Below are 18,268 nucleotides of genomic sequence, written 5' to 3'. Positions count from 1 at the left end.
CTCCCTCCCTCCCTCCCTCCCTCCCTCCTTCCCTCCCTTCCTCCCTCTTTCTTTCTCTCTCTGGCCAGTATTTGCATCCCTGTTAACAATTTAGTTGTGTGCTGTTTAGGAAAGCATTTTATGAGAGATTATTGGCAACCATAAATTCTGAAGTTTAAGGGCAAATTGAAAAAAAAAATCTCAGTGGCGGTATTGAGACCCCTTGCTTGGTAGCATCCCACCAGTAAAACACTGTTGTCAACCCTAGTTCTAGAAGCTGTTCTTGGCTTCCAGTTGACATCTGCTGATGCTTTCCTTGTGCCTTATGACCTGAGCACACTCTTTAAACCAGTGTCTGCCTTAGCTCCCCTCTGCCCTGGCTTGACAATATTCTCCTTCATGCTCTTTCCTAACAGCTGCCCTGCTCTCGGTCATATGTCTCTGTATTAGTTTCTTTGCCTCAGATACCACTGCAGGGGGAATGTACGTTTTCATTAGGGAGCAAAGAACCCAAATGAATGAATAAAAGCTAAAAGAAGCACACAAGAGCAAGAAAACCATCAGCTGTGTTAATCCAATTCTTACTCTTGGTAGGAGCTCTATCTCATTTCCATAGAAGACCAAGAAGTTTTAGAGGGAAAGTCACATCAAAGGCAATGTGAACAGACTCCCTCCAGTGGCAGAATGTGTGTGGCCCAAGCAGTAACTGGCACTTGACTGGCTGCCCTGACCGGCTTCTCAGAGCCTGACTCTAGGCATTGTGTAGACACACCCAGGTCACTTGGTTTTGTCTTTACTAAGATTTCCTATTTGATCTACCTTGCTTTTCCTCTAATTCAAGTGAGTCTTCTCCCTGCTTGCTTTCATTTGTAAATCAGTTTCAGCAATCACAGCAGTTGAAGCACAATACTCTAATTTCTACATTCACTTCTCTGCCCTCCGGAAAAGTTTCAAAATTCAAGTTTTGCCTTGTTGAATATATCTCTTTCTTGACTTTATTTTCAATGTATCTTAAATTTCTTCCTAAGAATCTCTTAATTCGTTATTAATCTGTTCAATTATCTTCTTACTGTGCTAATTACCTAATATTTTAACTATTTAAAATACTTTATTTCTGTCAGACTAATTAATGTCTCACAGAGTAGAATATGTTTGTACATATACATTGAAGGGGAAAAGTCAGCATTTGCAAAGACTGGGAGCAGAACTGTGTAGCCAAGAGGGAACATTTGGGCTTAAATGCGCAGAGAGCTTTAGCATGCTCTGCTCCCTGGTGTCAGAATGCAGCGGGTTGGCAGGGCAGAAGGATGCACAAATACCGACTTCAGGACAGAATTCCAGGCAGTGTGGAATATGGTCAGGAATAACTAGAATTTTAAGTCTGGAAAGTTGGAAATCAGAATTATTGATGAGTGAAAATGAAGCAAAGCAAATGTTTGAAGACATCTCGATAACCTTTGCTTTTTTTAAAACTTCAGATGTTAGGTCTCTGTTCTACCTTCTTTTTGAAGAAGAGCTCTACATCCTAGCCACTCTGTGGCTGTATTGTACTATGCACTGCATTCAGAGGGAATGCCATGAGGGGAAAGCATATTATTTCTAGGGTCATCTTTTTCTTCATTTATGCTACTCTATAGTTCAGACTTTTTAACTGAATTGTCTTCCCAAAAGGGATGTGTTTTATACATATATCTTTGAGAAGAAAAATAATGTTTGGAAAGTTTCCAGCAGAAATGCAGAATACCTAGAGTCTAGTGATAGATGTTTTAGAATTATTAGTTGATAAAAAGAACCCTGCTGCTTTAAAGAAGATTGGGAAACAGAGGCCCCTTTTCTCATCAACATAAAGAGAGTGTTGAAATCTTGGGAGTCATTTTAGGTGGATTACTATAAAGACAAGAAGCAGTTGAGCTAAGGCAGTTAAAATCCAACTTTAGGAAACCACTTGGAAACGTAGCAGCTGTTCTTCAGTTGTGTTCTCTGAAGAGGAGTTCTAGAACAGGGAGAACAATTAGTCATGGAAAATACCCAGGTCACTAGGGAGACCAGAACTTATGGGGAAGAAAGAGGTTTGGATTTGCCATCGGCTTTAGAGTGGTCTTTAAGGAGCTTCGTGCTATTTCACTCCCCGACGCAAAGAGTGAACACAGTCTGGGGAAGGCCAAAGTTGAATCCCAAAGATGAACTAAGTCTGCAGTCCAGGTTTGTTAAAGCTGGCAAGAGTCTAATAGCTCAAAGTCGTGTCATAGCTACAACGGAACAAAGAGCAGCTCAACTGCATATGTAGCTAGTTTGCCATTTTATGAACATTGGAACTGTGGTTGTGGTCCACTTACTAAGCTGCTCTGGGGATTCCCTGTTTATACTATTGGCTACAGTGGTAGAGGCAACTTCTATGGATACATCTTTTTGTTTTGTTTTCTGTACCATGGAGGGTTTTGCTACCTATGAATAGCATAGAAGGTTTTTGCTTCATTCACTAGTCATATGCCATTAAAGATAAGCACACACAATTTTACTGTGTACTTTGGTTTGGGTGAAAACTTGTCTTCCACGAGTCAGAAGCTGATGAATTTCTCAGTCTTTAAAAATTTAAAAGCTACTGACTAAGGCCAACAAGAACCAAGATAATCTTGCACATTTATTATGTGACCAGTTCCTAATGGCAGTATTTTATGTCTATGATATAAACCAAAAGTTAGTTATCATGGTCCTTGAGCCAGGTTCCCAAGCTTGCCACCTCTTGATATATGTAAAACTATACTGGAACACAGACATGCCTGTTTTATATAAACATAATAAGTTTATATTTATAAATTTATTTTCTATTAATTACATATTATCTGTGTCTACAGTGTTCTTAGAGAAGAGGTAACTGGCTGTGACAGAGATCACATAATCTACAAACCCACAAACCCTTTAGTTACTTTGTGACCATTAACTAAAGTATGCACTAACACCTACTATAAAACTGGCTGTGAGCTAACCCCTCTTGACAGGATAAAGATGTTGAAGTTTGTTAAAGAACGCTGTAGACTGACTTACTTTTGCATATTACCAAAGTTTTGAGATTATATACATTATTCAGAGATCCATAGGAACTTAAATAATGCAGTAGGTTAGTCCTGTGTAGGGTTTCTCCAAGATGGATGGCCCTATATGTCTTCGCATCTGAGTTTAGGAAGGAATGTTTCTAAGTGCAGACATATACAAGTGTACTTACAATTCTAGTACTAATATATTTTCAAGTGCCAGAGGGGTGTATCAACTCTGAAGACATGTTGAGTTATAGTAATAAGTATTACTTAAGATTTTTATACAGATCATATTCTTTATTCTAAACCATACTATTAAAAAGGACTTGAGCTTGGCATGGTGAAACATGCATTCATTGTAGAGTCATGGTAGAACTTGGGAAGTAGAGGCAAGAGGATCAGGAATTCAAGGTCAGCCTGAGCTACATGAGATCTAGCCTCAAACAGAATCAACATCTTATCATTTTGTTGTCTATAATCTACCTAACCATGTAGAATAAAAGACATTTTGAGAAAAAATTTCCTACCTGCCATTGCCTGATGAATGCAAGTTACTAAAAATGAAAATGAAAAAAATAATGATAAAGGTGTCAGCACACAAAAATCAACTAATATTCTTTAAGTTTCTAGATGAGTGGCTCAGAGATTGACAGTCCGCAGACCATCCTTAGTGGGTGGAGCAACTGTCAAAGCAATACTAGAGAGCAGTGCCATTTTGTTCTCTGGGGATTCATTTACAGGCCCTGATCTTCAGTAATTAATACAAGTCCTGCTTTGGGGCAGGAGAGATGATGGTTCAGCATTACAAGCACTGCCTTATAGAGGACTCAGGTTTGTTTCCCAGCACTTACATGGTGGCTCACAACCCTTTATAACTCCAGTTTCAGGTAATCCAAAAATTCCCGCCCCTTCAGGCACTGCACACATGTGGTGCACAGACATGCATGTACACAAAACACCCTTACACATAAAATAAAGAGAAAACCCAAAAGAGGCCTATTTTGTTTCCTAGTGTTCTTCTACACACTATTTTTTTGCTATTTATTTGTATATGTGGTCCAACCTTAAGGGTCTATATTCAGAACAGTCAGAGGTAGAAGGAAGGCTCCCAGAATACATGTTTACTTGGATCCTGTGTTCAAAGTAAGTCGAATAATGTGGAGAAAGAGTATTAAATAACTGCCGTCAGTTTGGGAAGCAACATTTTTCTGCATGTTAAAAGTAAAATATCAGGGAAGGAAGAAGAAGACAAGCATTTCAGATAGAGATGAGAGCAGGCTGGACGCATGTGTGTGCTTACTCATGCTCACAGGGTACACTGGGTGTGGTGTTGCTGGGGGAAGGAAGTGTGCCTGGGATAGGAGAGTATGCTAGAAGCTTCTTAGAGCTGGCTAACAAGTAATTTGTAATATACATATATGCATATGTAATGTGTAATACATATATTGTACATTGTATATGTATATTGTAAATGTATATTACATATTACATGTGCATATACATATATGCAATGTGCAATATATATATGTATATATATATATATATATATATATATATATATATATACACACACACACACACACACATACACACACACACACACACACATCTTGTAATCATGCCATAACCTAATGGTTCAATTCCAAGTATAAGTTTATCTTGTTAGTAGATAGCTGATCTCAAACTTTCTAATTGGTAGAGAACCTTTTTTTTCTTTTATATTTCACTGCCTTATTGGCCTAAAATTCTGATTCAGATAAAAAAGAATGCCAAACTGATTTTTTTTTTAGCCTTCTTTTCTTTCTCCGTGTATTCTCCAAGTTTGCTAATCTAGACTCACTGAGAAATAGTAAGTCTCCCACACTTGAATTATAAAGGGTGGAGTGTTTCATCAGGAGGGCAGTGACAATGTGTCAGTTTGGCTTTCATTGTCGATGTAATACTGCTTTATGAAAGTCACATACTTATTGATCATATTTTAAGTGCTCATTCTTTTAAGCTTTTCTTTATTAAAATTTCAGACTAATTTATATTGCTTGAATGTTGAATCTCATCTTTAATATATAGTTTATTACTGAAAAATTACTTGTATTTATAAACTTGGAAATACTGTGGACATTTTCAGGCTAAGATTTTTTTAAAAGATTTATTCATTTATTATATGTAAATACACTGTAGCTGTCTTTGTCTTCAGACACCCCAGAAGAGGGCATTAAATTTCATTACAGATGGTTGTGAGCCACCATGTGGTTACTGGGATTTGAACTCAAGACCTTCGGAAGAGCAGTCAGTGCTTTTAACTGCTGAGCCATCTCTCCAGCCCTACTAAGGTTTCTTTTAGCTTTCTAAAAGATTTAGATAAATTTGTTTTTTCCAATTTATTATATTTGAAAGATGCTGTTCAAAACTTTTAGTTGATAAAATTTTTATTTCCTCTGAAATATTCATATTTTGTTTCACAGCACTGACCTAATGATTTTTTTATATTTTCTGTCTATAATATTATAGTTCGCTTGTGGAAAAATCATCTACACTATAAAAGAACAGTTTATATGTGATGATCCAACACTTTCAAACACCTTAATGTCTAATCCTTACCAATGACAGCTACTTCTTTATGAAATCTGATGGCGATTTACAAGAGTTGCCCCTCCTGATGTTTTTAACTTCATCTTCTCCCCTTAATGTTGTGTCTCAACATTTCTTAGTATCTCACTGATGGGGCATTAAAAATTGACTTTGACATTCATTCTTTCTCTGTTTTGTGGGGCTTTACCATTTTTAAATGTTTCAAAACCACACGTTGAACCCTGCCACATAATCCCTGTTCTCCTTCTGCTAATTCCGTAAAGATGTTAGCTAAACTCAGCATTTCAGTCTGTCAGGACTCTGCTGAATCCCTTCTGTAGTCTCTGCACTTGAAGACATGTATCAATGTTCTGTTTAACTTTTTAAATAAGAGCTTATGTAGTTAGCATATAGCTTGCAATACTAGAAATGTAAATTTAGTAATCTTTTAAAAAGCCATGGGTTATCTCTTTTCTTATGTGCTATGATGACTTCATTTTAAACACATTTTAATTATCTGATTTATAATAACTTCAGCCACTATTTTGCTGCAAAGTTCTGGAACTGTTCGAGATCATATAATTGTTTTACAAAATATTTTCATATAAAATCCAAGGAAAATTTGTCAATTTTCATCACTATAGTGTAAATCCTGACCAAAAAAAAAAAAGACTATTTTTATTTAGTTTTAGTAACAATTTCTGAAAGCTTATAGCAGATCTGTCTCATTTTAAAGATAGCTGGCAGTGTGGTCAAGGATAGCTGAAAAATTAGCTATAAGTAACAAACAATTTTGACATTTTAAACTAAGTTGGTCTCAATATATCCATGTAAACTTGTTAAGTGGTTCTTGAGTTTTTTTTTTTAATCTAGAATGCATTTTAATTTTTATTATTACCCATGCTTCATATAGGTATTTTAAAAGATAGCTATACTCCAGGCTTCATTACTGGTATAATTGTAGAAGACTGAAGGATATTTAATCACACTGTAAACCCCAAGATTGTGTTATTTACTGGGAAAAAAACAGTAACAAAAACCCAAAACTATTCCTAGTTGTATTGTAGCTCAGTCCTAGCACACACCTTTAATCCTTTCTGTTTATTGTAAACAGGATTAAGTAAAGTCAGCCTGTAGGTCAAGAGGTGGGGCAAGCAACCAGTTGACAGGGAGTGAACATAGGGGAAAGAAAACAGAGAGAGTAATAGGAGATGAGAAGATGGATAGAGAGACAGCTTTACAGGAAGTAGAAGGGAGGGACGTTCAGTTTGAGAAGCATGAAAAAGGAGAGCTTCCTTCTGGGACATCGGCGGAGGAGGGAGGAGGAAGGTCAGTGCGTGCTCTCTCTGCCTCTCAGAGCTAGCAGGCTTTCTTTCCCCCAGCCTCTGGCTGCCACGTCTTTATTGGTAAAATCAAATGCTTGAAATTTTGTTAAAATCAACAGAGGACACAAAAGTCATTCTGCTCTCTTAGCATATTGAATTTTTCTGCTGAAAGGAAGAACCCAATAGAAACACATGGACCTAGACTAAAAAGAACTAAATGCTACATGCAAATGCCCAAAGTATTTTAGAAATTCACTGGAGTGTGAATTTGTACATACTTGAATATAAACAATAGGGGACAGAACCCCATCTTTACAGATGCTGTGTAATAGACAACATTTTCTTATTTGATATTTATTCCAAATCAGGTACTGCAGCCCAATTTGATATATGCTATTTGTGTCCCAGTTTTTAAAATAGCTTAAAATAATCACAAAGCTAAATGATGTTTGGTAATCCTTTAATCATTCCTGTACTAAAAAAGTTTAAATCTCTTGTCAGTGGGTCCGATTCTCAAAATGTATTCTCAAAATGTATTCCCTGGAGGGCCTGTCTGAACACAGCTCTTAGGCCTCATTCCCTGAGTTTGTGATTGGTTGGCTCTGGGGTGGAGCCCAAGAAGTTGTTTTTCTAACAAGTTTCCAGTTGGGCTCCTCTTAGTAATCCAGGGTCTCCACCTGGAGAAGCAGTGCTCTTAAAAAGCATGACCAAATGGTTCCTTAGGCTGGGGAACTATGTTAACCCGTGGTTCATTGCCCAGAGAAAGTGTCAGAGCCAGAGGGATTTGTAAAGAAAACAGGTTCATTTACGTCACTGATTCAATGACTGAAACCGTAAATAGCAGGATGCTGGATCTAGAAAGTGTTCACCTGGGTTTATTACCTCATGGCACATGGCATCGTGACAGGAGGCTGGGGTGGGGGAGTGTCACATGGCAAGACAGGAAGCCATGAAGAAACCAGGGAGGTCTTTATAACAACCCTTTTATAAGAACTAACCAGGGCCCAGAAGTCCTTTAATTTTTCCTGGAGAAGTGACCCTGGTGACCTAAATGACCTCTCACTAAGTCCCACCTCTTAAAAGGTCCCATCATGGCTTTTACATTTTGTTTGTATGTTTATTTTTGTGATTGTGGGCATATGTAATGCTTATGTGAAGGTCTGAGGACAACTTATGAGAATTGGTTCCCTCCTTTTGTCATATGGACCCAGAAGATGGAACTCAGGTCATCAGCCTTGGTGGCAAGTTACCCACCTAGCAATCTAATTGGTTCCAACTTCACTGAGTATTGTTGCACTCCCAACATATGAACCCTTAGGGGACAAACTACACCCAAACCTTTGGAAGAAGCCTGTGCAAAACTTGGGTTTTAGGAAATACTCTGGCATCCAATGACCAATGAACTCACACTTACATCCAGTTTTAAAGAATAAGTTGTCAATGTATTTAGAGATCAGCAGTAGAGTCAAGTCCCCTGTGATGCTACATGTCCCTAGACCCATCACTCAGGAAGCACAGACTGATGGATCTCTTGAGTTTGGACACAGCAAGTCCCAGGCTGGCCTGTGAGTACTCATAGTAATCCAGGGTCTACACCTGAAGAAGCAGCTCTCTGAGAAGCATGACCAAATGGTTTCTTAGGCTGGGAAACTATATTAACCCATGGTCCATTGCCCTGAGGAAGTACCAGAGCCAGAGGAATTTGTATCCCCCTCAAAAAGAGTGCTGTAGTTAATCAACATTTGAGGCAAACATCTGTGAGCTTTGTGATTATTTGACAGGATGGTATATGAAATAAAAGTTGATGATGGCTTAATGTGCTAGAGTGGGGGTTGGATATTTTTTGATACAAGTAAATAAGATTGGAATGGTTAAGTGAAGGGAGTCTGAAAGAATATACTCAGTAATAAGTGATTGAAGTCATCTGAACAACTGGGATTTGAAATGTCTGTGATGTACCTAGAAAAACAAAAACAAAAACCATCTGGAAGAAAGACTATAAGAAACATCCATCTGATTCTCTTAGGAAGAGAGGTTGAGGACAAGGGAAACTTGGTGGTCTGTCCCAAGCTGCTTAGTCGGCCTCCCTCTCCTTACAAAGGAGACCTTTTAGTCCCGTTGCTTTTAGTCAGGGTTCATAATTAAGCATGGAAGTGATTGGATAGGAGGCTGGTGCCTAGTTGGTTGGTTGGCTTGTCATCTAAAAACTTTTGATGTAGTTCTTTATAGAAATGGTGTTGCTTTGGAACAGTTAACATGGAAACAATGACCTAAGCCCTTGAAACACAGAGATTTCCTTACTTTTAAATGGTAAGCTTTTCATGTTTACTGTGGAAGACACCAGATTTTTTTCTCTCTTAGCAGTATAGTCTGCTGAAGCAAATATTAATTCATAAAACAATTGATTGGCAGAAAAATAATGGTACCAGAAGGAAGTTAAAGGGAAACTAAGATATTTGCCAAAGCTGTTTTTGAAGTTCCTGTTTGAACATACATTTCGTCTTCTTCTTTTTTAATGTGCTCTGGTGTTTTGCTTTCATGTATGTCTGTGTGAGGGCATCAGACCCCCCTGGAACTGAATTTACAGACAGCTGTGAACTGCCATGTGGTTGCTGGGGATTGAACTCAGGACCTCTGGAAGAACAGCCTCTGAGCCATCTCTCCAGCTCCCTTCAATATTTATTTCTAACATATCCTTTTGCTCTCCATCTCTCAATTTGAGTGTTCAGTGGGGTATTTGTTTAGTGCTAGTATCTTTTTACACTTAGATTTTGTTCTTACAGATTATTTTAAAATAAATTTTTTACTCTATTTAACAATCATCTTTTTGCATAACATTTTGTATGTCATGATCAGGCATTTGGATCTATTGTCTTCTGGTGCAACTTATCTTTCCTGGGACTTAAACTTTAAAACTTTAATAGACCTTTCTAAGTTATTTTTAGTGCTTACAAAAAAAAAAAATAAAAGGAAGTTCAATTGAGCAGAAACTATTGATTTTGGAAACTAATATTTAAGCCACTTGCTTTGCTAAAAGCTTTGCTCATGAAATTCTAATGACACAATTTACAGCAATAAGATTTGAACTTGAAATAATGCTAAATAAATCATCAGATACAGTGCAGTCACTTCTGGCAGCAGAACATGCTTTGTCTGGGATGTGGATTCGTGTTCACCCCTGTGCACACCCTTTGCAGCTTCACAAACACTCGGTAAGAGCCTCATCTGGATCACCTGCTGAGCCTTCCCTCACACCTCTCCTCCATATCTAAAGACTTTCCTCCAGACATCTTTGCCTGTGGTTTAATACTTTCTGGTCTTAATTTTCTGACATACAAAGACCTCTTAAGACTCGTTATTATGTAATATTTTAGTGGCACTAGTACACGTGTTTCTAGGTATACATCCATGCTGTTTACATAGATCATTTGTGTCTTATTTTCATTGTGCTTTAAAATGCAGATGTACTTTAAGATCATATATCTGAAACATAAACTTATAAAATATACTAATGATGGAGCAGGTTTTTTTCCCCTAAATTGTGATCTCTTTCAATGCTTCTGAAGAATTTGGCAGAAATGCAAAATGGTAATGAAGTGGAATGCCAGCTAGCTACTAATACCTAGTACGAGTTACTCATTCTCTAGTATTAAAAAAAGAAACTCCATGGGATTTGGCCCCTGCCTCCTACCCCAGCCATATTTCTAACCATTTTAATTAAATTGTTTTAGCCATATTTTTTTTTGACATTTTCTTTAAAAGTCTAGGGTCACCTTTGAAAGTTTGGGAACATTTATAGAAAACCCTTATTCAAAAAATTGTTTGGGGGGAGGGTGGAGTGGTGGCTCAGAGGCTAAGAGTGCTTGCTGCTCTTTCAGAAGGCCAGAGTTCAGTTCCCAACACCTACACTGGGCGTGTCTTCACTACGTGTAGCTTCAGCTACAGGGGATATAACACCCTCTTTCTGGCCTTGATGAGCAGCTAAATTCATGTGCACACACAGACACACAAATACACTTACAAAAATACAAAAAAAAACCTTTTTAAAAAAGGGATAGTTTTGAATCTAGCTAAGTATGGTTATACACACTTGTAATCTCAAGACTCATAAAGCTTCGGTAAGAGGATCCTAAAGTTAAGACCATTGTGGGCTCATTGTGGAGTTCCAGGCCAGGCAAGCTACACAGTGAGATCTTATATACCTATGAATAAATGAATCAATGGATGATTGTTTTTATGTTAGAAAACCAGTTGAAGCATGAGGAGAAATAGACCTTAAAAAAAAAAAAAAAAGCACTGGAAGTAAAGCATTGTAAGATACAGAACACAGCCTTTATGTAGGAAAAAAATGAGATTCTAGAAAAATAACAAACGATTATTAACCGGCATTACTTGTTGAAGTAATATATATAAATTTTATGGATGGTGCAGTTCGGTAATATTAGAGCCATTTGCTATAGGACAGAATACTGGGTTTGGGAGTAATTTGGAGAAAAACAATTTAATGCTGTGTTTCAGATTCTTTTAGATTTGAGGTGTCTTTGAAGCACAACATGAAATGGAGCTTATGGCTATCGCACTGCATTTCTACCATGGCTGAAGGTTTGTTGTTTGCTCTGAAAGGTGGCCTTCATCAGGAAAGTCTTCAGCAGACCCTGAGACGCACTGAGACACACTAGGTTTTAATGTGGCAAAGTTCTCAAGGGTGGGAAGGAGTAGGTGCCAGAGGAAAAGATCTCATGCATCACTTACCTAATTCTAAAACAACCCATGCCTCTCATGAGACCCAGGTGACCAAGGAAGCCACCACGAGAAAAGCATACACGTTTATTGGATAGACATTTAGTATAACAAAGGGCTTTTAGAAATGAGGGCATAAGAAAATGAGAAATCTGTGTGTATTTTATGCTCAGTGTGATGAAATAAGTCACTGTAGAGGGGACTGGACAAGGGGAGTAGGAGGTGAACCATGGTGAGGTTTGGTTGTTCAAATTCTTCTCTGAATCTTCAGAGATAATGACATTCTTCCCTTCTAGATAGAGGGAAGATACTTCAGGAATGAGTCTTACAACCTACTTTGGAAGAATGTCAGAATTTTTCATGCTGGTGGAAGAGGGTTACTTCGAGTGTTCTCTCCAGTGCAAGTGTGCATGAGGTAGCATGTCCTAAGCCCATCAGAGGAGAGTCAGAGGAGGACTGAGAAGGAGCTGTTGCTGCCATCTGACAAGAGGATATTTGCTGGAGTTCTAGAGACTGAAAGTAAATTAGACTGAGCTTAAGAGTTAGTAAGAAAAGAGAGAGAGAGAGAGAGAGAGAGAGAGAGAGAGTAAGAATTAAAAAAAAAAAAGGAAATTTCCTGAGAAATTTGGTTATGAAGGAAAGCAAATAACTTATCTGGAAAAAGATGTGTAGCAGTAAGGGTTTAAATTTTGCATATAGACACATAAGTGTGTTTCTAGACTGTGATACACAATTTCAAAAGCATGGACCACAGTGTGTCAAAATCTCATCTCTAATCCTCTTGTACTGATGAATAGCCAACAAATATACATGTCGAATATAAGTCACAACCTTCTGTCAGCATAAATGGTTTGATTTTTTTTTTAATCTAGTCTGAGGCTGAGACTAACTTCAAAATGTATATATTTACTATTACAGTTTTACAGTGGTGTGGTTTGGATATTGACAAGGGGTCGACTTGTGATAGTTAATTTTAACTGTCAGCTGGCCTGCATTTAGAATCACTTAGGAGACAGATTTCTGGACCTGTCTGTGAGGAGTTCTTCAGAGAGGTTTAATTGAGTAAGGGGAGGCTAGTGCTAAATGCGGGTAGCTCGAGCAAGGGTCTGGAACCTGGGACTGAATAGGAGTGAGGAAAGAGGAAGACTGTTGGGCACCAGCACCAGCATCAGCACCAGCTGCTTTCTGACTGTGGGTGGGCACCGTGGGACCAAGGCCTCATGCTTCCGCTGCTGTGCCTTTCTCAGCATGCTAGACTGCCTTTCCTCAAATGGTGAGCCAAAAATAAATCCTCGTCCTTCCTCTCCGAGTTGCTTGTTAGGTGTTTGGTCACAGTGAATAGAAAAGTAATGCACAGATTTCCTTAGCAAGAACTACTTTTGCCTTCCATAGCCTGTAATTGGCAGGCGATAGTACACTGTAGTGCCTTCTACCAAAAGACATTATCGCCTGTGTTTGTTTTGAAACTGAGACACCTTTTAGCCATCAAGTATGAAGGGAATGTGAAGTGATAGGGGAAATGAACCATCTGTTCCCGTTGGGGAAGTTAGATGTCATTGAGCTTATCAACTTTGTGACAGCTCTCTGAGAACAGCCTCATTTTTAAGGGAAAACACATTAGAGTGCAGTAGATTGTCTTGTTTACGTTGGCATGGTGAAAAATCAGAAAAATATAAAAATAACTAAGTAACTTGTCAATAACAGCACTTAAATGTTTTAAGGTGCTATTTTAATTTTTTTCAAGGGCATAAAGATGTCCATCTTCATTTTCTCTGTAGTAGACGCTGTGGGTTTTACATGAAGAAGCCCCTTCCCTTGGAGGGTCTCAGATGTTCCTGTGCCTTCTGCTCTCTGTGGCTAGTATACTGCTATTGTACACTGCATTTTAAAACACTTTATACATAATTATCTCATGATAGAAGGGTCAATATGGAAAACAACTACCCAAAATGGGATACAGACTGAATTATCTTTTAAAATCATTTAATTAGAAATATTCTCAAATACAACCATAAGGATTCATAACGAGAAAGTAAAAAAGAGGGAATGTAAATCAGGTTTTCCTGGATAAATATAATAGCATTGCATCATGCCTGCCTCATTTGAAAACTGGTTCTTTTAAATACTTAGTCCTTTCTACCCAGGAACCCAGGTGTGTTGCGGATGTCAACTTTCAGCCAAGAGAAAACTTACATTCTGTTCAGTCATTGTTACTTTGCAGTTGACAAACAATAATAATAATAATAATAATAATAATAATAAATATGTTCTAGTATTAACTTATGTTTCCTTGAAATTAATCTCATTTGTATAGATACCAGTAGTCTGTGTCATCCAAGTCCCTTGCCTAAGGACTGTTAGTTAACTAGCTGGTCACTTACTTTGTTGGGAGTGCATATATATGTTATTGTTATAGACAGCAATGGATCCAGATTTTATGTGTCAAAGTTTTTGCAATTTGGGTGCCTTGAGAAAAGCAGCATACTATTTTGAATATAAGAAATATAAGTGAGGGTCTCTTAAACTGTAAGCTTCATTGGTCAATTTACCTGTCCTGGTGTAGTGAAAATACTTCTCTTCAATTTTAAGGTAAATCATGTGAACACAAATAATCTAAGTAATCTCAAATCATGGAACCAAAGGTAACATCTCAATCTCTGATTCCAAAACAGATACGATATGGGAGAGTGCTGTAGATTAGAAGGCTCTGGCCTGTCTGTATATAGGTACTGTCCATGCCAGAGGAGCCAAGAGTCAAGCTTTCTGGAGTCCTAGTAATTATCAGGCAAGCAGGTCACATGACCAGTTTTAAAGAACAGTCAAGAACAGCAGCAAGGGCTGAGGGATGGTGAGTTGGGTAAAGCACTTTCACTGCTCAATGAGGACTAGATGTTTTGATTCCCAATACCCAATGTCATTGAGAATCTCAGAGGAAGTATCAGAAGGCAGAGGGAGAGGATCCCTGAATGAGCTGGGATAAGACTAGCCCAGTCAGCAGCCTCTGGGTTCAAGTGAGAGTCCCTGCCTCTGTGTGTAAGGTGGGAAATGGTAAGGAAGACACTTGACTCATTGAGAATCTCAGAGGAAGTATCAGAAGACAGAGGGAGAGGATCCCTGAATGAGCTGGGATAAGACCAGCCCAGTCAGCAGCCTCTGGGTTCAAGTGAGAGTCCCTGCCTCTGTGTGTAAGGTGGGAAATGGTAAGGAAGATACTTGACATCAACTATGGCTTCCATGGGCACACGAGCACCAGTTTGCCTACAGGAACGCGCGCACACACACACACACACACACACACAGAGCGAGAGAGAGAGAGAGCATATGAAAAATGAAGAAAATTGGATTATGCAGAAGAATGGGAGTTAATGGGCAAAGTATGTGAAATGACTCAGCTAAGGCTACACAACATTCCAGTGAGACACTGCATGGTTGATCCTCAATGAACTGAACTTTTGCAAGGAAATAATGACAAAAGAATTCTGAATACAAGGATATTTAATCATGAGGGAGTAGAAAATACGTCCAACAAATAAACATTAAAAGTTCAAGAAAACTCAGGGGCCGGAGAAAAGGCTCAGCAGTTACGAGAACTGGTTCTTCCAGGAGACCCAGGTTCAGTTCCCAGCACCCACATGGCTCAGCTCACAATCATTAAAACCCCAATTCCAGGAGATCCGCTACTTTGTTCAATTGTCTTTAAGTTCAAGAAAACTAAGCTTGACAAAATGGTAACTCAAATGATTCATATATCAGAGCTAGAAGTGACTTTGGATTCTCATGCAAACCATTTCAGGTCTATAGATTAAGGAGAGTGAATGATATGAGATCCCTCCTGCCCCCAGAATGCAAATAGTTCTAGAGCAGTTAAGTTAGACCATCTGGAGGTAGTTTGATGGTTATAAGCCCACACTTGAAATGCTCCAGCACTTGGTTTGAAATGGCTTTTATACCAGTTGTTAGGCATTGACCACATTATGAAAAGTCTTTGAATGTCCCTTATTCCCTCATTTGTTAGAATGGAGATGATACTGATACTTGTCATAAACTTCCTTAAGAACTGAAAACAGGGCTGGAGAGATGGCTTAGTAGTTAAGAGCACTTGCTGTTCTTACAAATGACCTGATTTCTTTTCCCAATACCCACAATAGGTAGCTCACAACTACATATAACTCAGTTCTAGGGGATTTAATGCCCTCTTCTGGCCTTGATGGGCACATGATCACGTGTGACATACACTTACACAGACACACATGTACACCCAATAAAAAAGAAAGAAAGAAAGAAAGAAAGAAAAGACAATAATGTTAAGGATTTAGAAAACTGTCTTGCTAGCATAAGTGCCTCTAAGATTTTCCATCACTTAAAGTTCTGGTCTGTTGCTATATTTAATATTATCTATAGTAGTTAACTGGGACCCTATTTGTACCTTAGTTTGCCTAGATAGTGGGAGAGCCTTAGCTAGAATGGCCAGCTTTTTTTTTTAATAATCATATCACATGATCCCTCTTATTACAAATATCTGCTGAACTTTAGAAAAACTGTTTCTGTTTCATGCTAGCATCTGGCAGAGGCTTTGCAGTTGTGCACACTGAATGGTTTTTAATACTTTTGAGCTATGATACCAATCGAAAGGAAATCACCTCATCTTTAAAGCATGTTTAATAATATGATCTTCTGTCATTTGTGGTTGTGTTTTTATATGGAAAGGTAACAAACATTTTATTTCTTTTGCCCATATATACATATAATTTTAGTTATCTCACTTCAAGGAGGTAGGTGGTAGAGAAGTCTCTTTTTCCATATACATATACATATATTCCATATATATATTTAATTTGGTACATGTGTGAGTAGGTACATGCACATGTATTTTCGCTTGTTGCATCTTTACTGTTTCTCAGTTTGAATTTAGGGACATTGATCCGCATCTGCTTTAAAACTCATTAGATAATGTAACTTAAACTCTGATACCAGATACTGCTATTAGAAATGAGTTTGAGTAGAAATGTGAAGTAGTAATTTGTGCCATTTCATGTTTTAGTGAAACCATAAACTTATGTTACTTCTATGAACTGGAAAATCCAGTGTTGTGTGTGTGAAGGATCAGCCCTGCAGGATAAACAGGGTTTCCTGGGGTGTGCAGGGGAGGGGGGTGTCATAAGAGCTTAATACTCTAAACCAAGGAGCAGAACATACTAACTACACTCAACTTCTTTCCAGTGCTGGTTGTAGGGCATCTGAGTTTGCTGACAGTCATGTTCAACTTTGACCTCATAGTTTATCATCACAAAAAGAAGACAGAAGGTTTTACTGAAATTCAGGTGTCACAGCATTCCCTGTTGGACAGCTGGTTTTCCATGTTTTCCATTGTGAATCCTTTTTTTTTTTCTTTTTTTTTTTTAAATGAGTGTTGGTTGGTTTTTTGTTTGTTTTGTTTGTTTGTTTGTTTGTTTTACTTTATTTATTTAATGTATGACTGCTCTGCTGCATATACATCCACGTACCTGAAGAGGGCATCATATCCCCCTATAGATGGTTGTGAGCTACCATGTGGTTGCTGGGAATTGAACTCATGACCTCTGGAAGAGCAGCCAGTGCTCTTAACCGCTGAGTCATCTCACCAGCCCACTCCACTGTGACTCCTAACCCAACAGGTATAGTGGCTATAACCCAGTGCTAGTTTTTTATGATTTATAGTTTTGAGAATGAAAATGGGGACGAAATGTTTGAATCATAACTACTATGTACATGTTCCTCAAAAAATGTTACTTATTTGAATATAAAACTTTTGTTAGAAGTGCAGATAATTACAGCCATTGTAAGCCTAGATGAAAAGAAAGATGGTTTTTGAAGAATGGCTTAAATGTTAGGTATATAAAAAGGAACGATAAAGTATAACATATCATATGCAAATAAAGCTTGAGACTTCCTTCTTGTGTATTACCAAGAAGCCCCGCCAACTCTGAGCTGAAATGGAACCTTAAAGACAGCTCTTGGAGATTCCCTTAGCAGAAAATAAAAAGAGGGAGAAATGTATTTGAGAGAGACGCATGAAATTAAATATAAATTCACATAAATTTTACATCAAAACTCAGAAATTGAAGTCTCTTTTAACACGAATTTACTAAAAAGTACTTAGATATATATGGACACTAACAAATGTCAACAAAATAGAATTTCCAAAGAAATAAATCTTTAAAGATTACTAGGAGTATTGACAGTGTTAGCAGAGTTATATATTAATTAGGCCAGAAGAGAGAGTAGTTTTAATCATTTCCTTTTATGTGAGTGTAAGCTAACATTGATTGTCTAGAACTGAGTTCAGGCCCAGAACTTAATTTTTCATATGTGGGTTCTTACCTCTTTCTATACTAGCTGGCCTATGAAGAAACAGCCTAGAGGAATGGAAATACTTGCTCAAGGTCACACATCTCTAAGACTGCCTGACCTGTAGGCACACATTTAACCATTCTGTAATTAATAGTTGGGCCCTTCTGCAAGGGAGATTCAGCAGTCGGAGCAGGAAAATAGCTTAGGCATTAGCATAATGGAACTATGTAATCTGTAATGATTGATTAGAAGTATCAAAACAAATACCTAGTTGAAAATGCAAATTTAAAG

The 18,268-nt window shown here is 38.0% G+C and overlaps 1 protein-coding gene across 2 annotated transcripts in view; it reads left to right on the top strand.

The window, feature by feature from the left end:
* The window catches only part of Phyhipl (phytanoyl-CoA 2-hydroxylase interacting protein like), a 40,953-nt gene that overhangs the window by 4,501 nt on the left and 18,184 nt on the right, over positions 1–18,268 (top strand). Inside the window, exon 1 of one of the 2 annotated variants that reach the window (XM_021174619.2) lies at positions 2,010–2,181. The exons of the other annotated variant lie outside the window; for it this stretch is intronic. The gene's annotated coding sequence lies outside the window, so the exon portion shown is untranslated. Of the gene's footprint in view, positions 1–2,009; positions 2,182–18,268 lie in introns of those variants that run through there. 2 annotated transcript variants of the gene reach the window in all.

This window comes from Mus caroli, chromosome 10 (assembly GCF_900094665.2).
Source record: "Mus caroli chromosome 10, CAROLI_EIJ_v1.1, whole genome shotgun sequence".
NCBI classification, from domain to species: domain Eukaryota; kingdom Metazoa; phylum Chordata; class Mammalia; order Rodentia; family Muridae; genus Mus; species Mus caroli.
Note: the sequence above shows the minus strand (reverse complement) of the source record. Positions and strands in the feature narration are given on the sequence as shown.